We start from the raw sequence: 8,147 nt of genomic DNA on the forward strand, positions 1-8,147 counted from the left end.
TTTTAATCACATCCCCCTTTCCCTTATTCCAAAACTAATTTCAATTAAAATATTCTAATGGAGTTTGCAACAATTACTACTCATTTAAATACATCATAAAATATTAAGATGTAAAAAAACTGCTTGTTATCACTGAATGGTAAAGATTATTTAAATTTATCAGTTGGTAGTAAAAAGTGAATATACATTGTATATTGTATATAACAAAGATTTAAGTTGATTCTAGACAAAGAAAGATAACTCCAATTAAAAATAAAAATTCTTGCAGATATTTCTTGCTTACTATACTGGACAAAGAAAGATAACTCTTAATTTAAAAAAAAATTGCTATTTCACAATATTGTGAAATTAAGATATTTCTTGCCATTGCACAATACTGTGCAATTGAAAAGACTTGCTATTGCACAATACTTAATATAATAATTTTAGATCCTGATTTGGACCAACTTGAAAACTGGGCCCATAATCAAAAATCCAAGTACATGTTTAGATTCAGCATATCAAAGAGGCCCAAGAATTTAAGTTTTGTTAAAATCAAACTTAGTTTAATTTTGGACCCTTTGCACTTTAATTTAGACCAATTTTAGAACTGGACCAAAAATTAAGAATCTACATACACAGTTAGATTTGGCATATCAAAGAACCCCAATTATTCAATTTTTGATGAAATCAAACAATGTTTAATTTTGGACCTCGATTTGGGCCAACTTGAAAACTGGGTAAATAATCAAAAATCTAAGTACATTTTTAGATTCAGCATATCAAAGAACCCCAAGGTTTCAATTTTTGTTAAAATCAAACTAAGTTTAATTTTGGACCCTTTGGACCTTAATGTAGACCAATTTGAAAACGGGACCAAAAATTAAGAATCTACATTCACAGTTAGATTCGGCATATTAAAGAACCCCAATTATTCAATTTTGATGAAATCAAACAAAGTTTAATGTTGGACCCTTTGGGCCCCTTTTTCCTTAACTGTTGGGACCAAAACTCCCAAAATCAATACCAACCTTCCTTTTATAGTCATAAACCTTGTGTTTAAATTTCATAGATTTCTATTTACTTATACTAACGCTATGGTGCAAAAACCAAGAAAAATGCTTATTTGGGTCCCTTTTTGGCCCCTAATTCCTAAACTGTTGGGACCGAAACTCCAAAAATCAATACCAACCTTCCTTTTGAGGTCATAAACATTGTGTTTAAATTTCATTGATTTCTATTTATTTTAACTAAAGTTATTGTGCAAAACCAAGAATAATGCTTATTTGGGCCCTTTTTTGGCCCCTAATTCCTAAAAACTCCCAAAATCAATCCCAACCTTTCTTTTGTGGTCATAAACCTTGTGTCAAAATTTCATAGATTTCTATTAACTTAAGCTAAAGTTATAGTGCGAAAACCAAGAAAATGCTTATTTGGGCCCTTTTTGGCCCCTAATTCCTAAAATGTTGGGACCAAAACTCCCAAAATCAATACCAGCCTTCCTTTTATGGTCATAAACCTTGTGTTAAAATTTCATAGATTTCTATTCACTTTTACTAAAGTTAGAGTGCGAAAACTAAAAGTATTCGGACGACGACGACGACGACGACGACGACGACGACGCCAACGTGATAGCAATATACGACGAAAATTTTTTCAAAATTTGCGGTCGTATAAAAAGTGGTCAAAATCTATCGTCAGATGAAACTGAAATTTGAGGCAAAAATCGGTCCTTACCGGACCTATACTCCTTTCATAGATTTCTATTTACTTATACTAAAGTTATGGTAAGAAAACCAAGAAAAATGCTTATTTTGACCCCTTTTTTGGCCCCTACTTCCTAAACTGTTGGGACCAAAACTCCCGAAATCAATACCAACCTTCCTTTTGTGGTCCGATAATCCTTGTGTTTAAATTTCATAGTTTTCTATTTACTTATACAAAGTTATGGTGCGAAAACGGTTACACGCCATTATTCCGACAGCCCATTGGTCCGACAACCCATTAGTCCGACAACCCAATAGTCCGACAACCCATTGCTCCGACAGCCCAAAACTCCGACAACCCACAAGTCCTACACTGATGGTATCAGGGGAAAATAAAATGTGTCTGTCTGTATTATTACGTTTAGATATGTAATAACATATTTTAAGAAATAATCCCGTATATATAACATGAGGCTAAGGTAGTTCGAATACTTTCTATATATACTCAATTCGAAATCTGTATATATATAGAATAAAACAGAAAAGAATATGTCATTTTCCAAATTAAAGGATCTTAAAGAGCATACATGTATAAATCAAGAACAACCATTGGTGGTACGAGCTACTGATGACACCCCCGCCCAAACATTTCGGTAGACAGGAAGTGTTTGAGTTGTGAATCTGAAAAAGCATCACACAGTATAACTGACTTATATAAATATTGAAATCAAATTTCAGAAATAATTTCTTGTAGTTCCTGAGAAAAATGTGACGACAGTTTTCAACTTGGCTGTCACATGTAATGAGTAATGAATTTGAAAAAGTATCACACGCCACAGCCGACTTCAATTAACCTTTCAGAAATCCTTGTAATGTAGTTCATGAAAAAAGATGGAACGAAAATATTTATGGGGCGGACGGACGAACGGTTAGACGATACGACAGACAGAGGTAAAACAGTCTACTCCCACTTTTTCGAAGCGGCGGTCTAATGATTGGGTCAACAGTCATGACATTAAAACATTAAAATACTAATATGATATAATTATCTTTATAGCCCTATAAGCCTCGGTCACAATCGGGGCCAAGACAAAATAGAAAAAAAACCAACTAACACATGGATATCAAATAACAGTCAGTATCAAGACATGTAATCCATAATTCAAAAGAACTAACAAATTGAATGTAATCATCATTTCCCCCCATAATAGTAAAGTTTTCTTGTGTTAACAAAATTTATCTTATTTAATATCTTACTTTTTAAAGTTCTTACATGTGCTAGAAATATGGTGAAAGAGTTCCACCCTCAAATTATTATATAGTGAGCAGTCGATTGAAAAATAACTCCCATCCTCAACTTTATCAGCTGTACAAAACGATTTTTTTAGTATCGAGCATTTCCAATTCTTAATGTAATGGAAGAGCACCGATTGTGAATTAACATATGACCTACCTTTCTTAAAATCAATAATATCTAAATATTTTTCCTCTTCTTGAAAAATGCTTTAAATGAAAAACAAATGTCAAGTTTCCAACAAAACACATAATGTACTAAGTTTTTAAAATTAGACAATATGACAAAGACACAAGCAGGACAAGAATGTCACACATTGTCTTAGATTTTTTACTAGTTTGTTATTGACTTTCATACTGCACTCATTCTATTTGAGCATTAAAATGCGTTGACTGTATATTTCTGCAACAAAATTAATTTAAATAAAACTCAGATGAGTGATACAAGGAGAGAAAGCGTTGCGAACAAAAACGGCGGGTAGTGTCATCAAACTCCGATATATTTATTTTATATGTAGTTAATAGTGGGGAAAACATCACTCCCCTGATACGCGAAAAGGGGGAGCCGAAGATCTAGTTAAGTCTTAGATGCATGATTTTTTTTTATTTGTTAGTGCATGCGCTATGAACTACAGTGCTTTCAGATAACTCCGAATACTCTCAGATATGTTCCTAGTGTCTTTTTGTTGTCGGGATGTACATGTTCCCAGCCAAATTCACTTGTTTTATTGTCCATCTGATGAGTTAAGCCTTTTTCAACTGATTTGTATAGTTCGTTCTTATGTTGAACTGTTATACCACTGTCCAAGGTTAGGGGAGGGTTGGGATCCCGCTATCATGTTTAACCCCGCCACATTATTTATGTATCTGCCTGTCCCAAGTCAGGAGCCTGTTATTCAGTGGTTGTCGTTTGTTTATGTGTTACATATTTGTTTTTCGTTCATTTTTTATACAAATAAGGCCTTTAGTTTTCTCGTTTGAATTGTTTTACATTGTCATATCGGGGCCTTTTATAGTGGACTATGCGGTATGGGCTTTGCTCATTGTTGAAGGCGTACGGTGACCTATAGTTGTTAATGTCTGTGTCATGTTGGTCTCTTGTGGATGGTTGTGTTATTTGCAATCATACCACATCTTCTTTTTTATAAAGAAGGTAGATCGAGACACACATGCGAAAAAATAGCGAACTAGAACAGCACAGACTGATAGTGGACACACAAACAACGAAATATTAAGATAGATAAAGTACCTTTACACTTAAAACGAATATGGGACGTGGGTAAAGACTGAGCAGTTGCCTTTAGCATGTGTATTAACTCCCATATACTGAGACAAATATCCCGCATGGAAAAAGTAATTGTAATCAAGACGGACAATCACACATATCATAAAGAACGGAGTTTACGGTGGGTATGGTTGTCCTGCGAGATAACGTACTGTGCTGGTGATTCGGTCCTGACGGGTGCTGGTGATCAATGAAAAAATGTAAACAAAGACGAAAATAAAGATTTTTGACGTTTTCACTCATAAAAAATGGAAGAAAACAGTTGAGATTTTTCAATTTCGTTTCATATATAAACCATTAAAAAAATGACCCTCTAAACTGTTTCAGTAAGCGTAACACAAAAATGCTAATTTTCAGAAAATCTCGAACTGAAAAAATAAAACAAAAATGCTCATAGAGTCCGCTTTCTATACCGCAATCCACACGACAAAACAATTTTGTGAAAAAACATTGCAATTTATTAAAATTTAGCATTTTCTCAATTTATTCATGTCCTGATACTGTGCTTATGGGTCCTGTCATTGTGCTGGTGGGTCCTGATACGGTGCTGGTGATTTTGGATAAAAAGTTGGTCATATTTGAAACAAATGCTACAAAATCAAAAAAAATAGCCAGATAATTGTTGCCAACAGGATCTATGACTCCTATTTTAGCTCTTGTGCATCCATTTGGCTGTTTAATATGTGTTTTCAAATGATCTGAACTTGTATTACATAATAACATAAAAGGGCAACATCTTTCGTCCAATATCAGATAACAATATATAGTATCTAAAATAAGTTAAAAATTCCACAATACTATATAATTCATTTTATGTGTCAATTTGTTCGAAAAAAGTCAAAAAGAAGAGACTAGCTTTTTTAATGTAATGATTATGTCGCTTTCTAGATCTATGCTTAGCATTTATTTCAGATGACATGGACTCCTCACCCTGATGGCCCTGCTGCCTTTCATAACTTTATCTGTATACATATATTAATAGCTAAAGGCTGCATGCAACACGTATTTTTGTATTTAAAATGATTCGTTGTAACGAGAATATTTGTGGTGAATGGAAACTGTGAGGGTCACAATCTTAAATTGCTTATAAATGTTGCTGGAACCAGTTTCGTTATCTGATCTGAATTTTCTGAAATGTGCAAGGTAGATAGACATTTTGATTTTTTTTACTCGGTAATGAACCATTGTGTTGATCCCATGCTAAACATAACAAAAATCTCTGTACAAAGGTCTGTGAATTTTCTACAAAAATAATGATTTCATTTTCACTAAATTCTCTTTTTCTTCTAAATACAATAATGAACTATAAATAATAATGCTTTGCAAGAAGTTTCCCCTTGATAGATGTTCAAAATTATATCTCTATTATTCATTGTCTGTGCTGTTTTGATACTATTGCAGTTTGCACATTTCGGAATTGACAGGCCACAGGAGGGGTCATAAACCGTACACGAAAAGATAAAATATTGATATAAGTACTTAATTTGCATCTTTGAACCCCCACCCCGGCTTGTTTTATTAGGAGCCTGGGGTGTCTAAAAATGGTCGATTATAGACACCCGAGTACGCAACAAAACAAAAATGTTTGATATATCTGGCTTTAGATTCAGTTTGTTTTAAATATAAATTAAGGCTACATTCTAATATATATAATAATTCTATGAATTCACAATATAAAAAAATGCAGAAAAAAATGAATGAAGTGAAATAACTTAGTAAGGAGTCATTACTACAGAGATGGTGTGTTTGACACTCATAACTTAAAAGCTTAGTGATATTACCAATATTAAAATAAAGTGTATTTTAGTTGGGTATTTTTTCCATTTACTCATTTTCAATTACAATCAAGGCACATTTTATTTTTATTCATGAAAAATATTTATATACAGAAAAGAAGGACACATTGTTCACTTCCTCCCCCGTTATTCTTTATCAAAAATATTTATTTTGAAATGAAAAAAGCTAAGAAATCTTAATTTTATTAGTCATTTAGTGCTCTCTAGGTTATCTCGTCTTCATTCTCTGACATACATGACATATCTAGCCTGCCCTTTCATAAAATATTGATTTTTTTTTAGTGTTCTATCGAACTTTCGAAAAAAAATATACCTAATAACTGTTCAGACAAAAAAAATGTGTTGGAAAAATCTACAGCAAGTGATTCTTAATAGCTATAAGATACATTTTTCTTTTACAATACAACTTTTAAATCTTACGGGATAACGGGAAACTATTTCAAGCTTTCACTGTAACCTCGCTCTAACTTATCCCCATCCCTCCATTTTTATGCAAAACCTTTTACATTTTTATTTTATGGGTTATAGTTGAAGGTCGTACGATGACGTATGGTTGTTAACACATACTTCCTTTGGTTTCTTATGGAAATTTGTCCATTGACAACAAATTTTCTTATTTCAAAAGGGGGCAAGAAGGGTTCCATTAACAGGCCAATAAATAAGATTACAGTTAGTTTAAAAAAAATTAAAAAATAGGGGTATTTTTCTCTCATAATAACAGTAACAGATTCACAACAATGTCAATTTCAAGAAAGCAGACAACAGCTAATAAGTCAATAACAGTACAGCATCAATGATCTTGAATATATATGCCACTTTTAACTAAAATATAAAAGCACAGAACCAGGACATAGGAGCACAGAACCAGGACCGTTTTTCTTATCACCAGCACAGCGTCAGGACAATTCCGTTTAACGAACTTGCACGACTTTTGCAATGTAATATTGTTGTAATATACTTTGCATGGTACATGTACTTATGACACATCAGAGAAAAATTAAGCAACAAAACAGTCGTTTTATTGCCGTTCTGATACAACGTAAACAAACCCACCAGCACAGAATCAGGACCCACCAGCACCCGTCAGGACCAAATCACCAGCACAGTACGTTCTCTCGCAGGACAACCATACCCACCGTGGAGTTGGTCTTTTTAAAGAAAATTTACCAATACACACAAGAAAAACGCATTGTCGAAATAATGGGCTGTCGGAGTAATGGGTTGTCGGAATAATGGGCTGTCGGAGTAATGGGCTGTCGGAGTAATGGGCTGTCGGAATAGTGGGCTGTCGGAATAATGGTTGTCGGACTAATGGGATGTCACCGCGAAAACCAAGAAAAAAGTTTATTTGGACCCCTTTTTGGCCTTTAATTCCGAAACTGTTAGAACCAAAACTCCGGAAATCAATCCCAACCTTCCTTTTCTGGTCATAAACCTTGTATCAAAATTTCATAGATTTCTATTCAGTTTTACTAAAGTTAGAGTGCGAAAACTTAAAGTATTCGGACGACGACGACGTACGTAGACGACGACGCCAACGTGATAGCAATATACGACGATTTGTTTTTTCTCAAATTTTGCGGTCGTATAAAAAGTTGTTGCAATTTGAATAATTTTAGTCGTATATTTATGTCTTTTCAGGTCAACTTTCAAATTTTTTAGTGTAACCCCAAATTTCAGTCTGGACAAGTAGATGGCTTCTTCATAGCTAGTTTTCACGTTAATTCTACCCATTTACTGCTCACTCCAGTTTAAGAAATATAAAATAAATCATTGTTTTAATCATAAAGTTTAACTTACCTCCGTTTGTTTTGAAGGGTAAATATAAGTTGAGGGAAAGAGACCAACGTTACACTCTTCAATATATGTATTTCCTTCCAATTATGGAACACCTCCTCAACGGATACTAATCGCTATTTTATTTAAAGTGCACTGCCACTGCTGTATAGTTTCTCTGTATGATGAACATAAAACATTGCGTCTTCCATAGAAATAGATAAATATCCCAAAATAAAATCAAAATAAAATCAATTGGCTTAGCCGGACGCACACGTTGTACAGGGACAATCTAAGATTATTATTTATTTT

General features: G+C 33.6%; 1 protein-coding gene across 1 annotated transcript in view; it reads right to left on the bottom strand.

Moving 5' to 3' along the window:
- Positions 1 to 7,908, bottom strand: part of LOC134700891 (zinc finger protein 234-like) — a 30,328-nt gene extending 22,420 nt beyond the window's left edge. Inside the window, exon 1 of the mRNA XM_063562043.1 lies at positions 7,860 to 7,908. The gene's annotated coding sequence lies outside the window, so the exon portion shown is untranslated. The remainder of the gene's footprint in view (positions 1 to 7,859) is intronic.
- Between the last annotated feature and the right edge of the window lie 239 nt (positions 7,909 to 8,147).

The sequence above is a fragment of the Mytilus trossulus genome, unplaced genomic scaffold (assembly GCF_036588685.1).
Source record: "Mytilus trossulus isolate FHL-02 unplaced genomic scaffold, PNRI_Mtr1.1.1.hap1 h1tg000187l__unscaffolded, whole genome shotgun sequence".
NCBI classification, from domain to species: Eukaryota; Metazoa; Mollusca; class Bivalvia; order Mytilida; family Mytilidae; genus Mytilus; species Mytilus trossulus.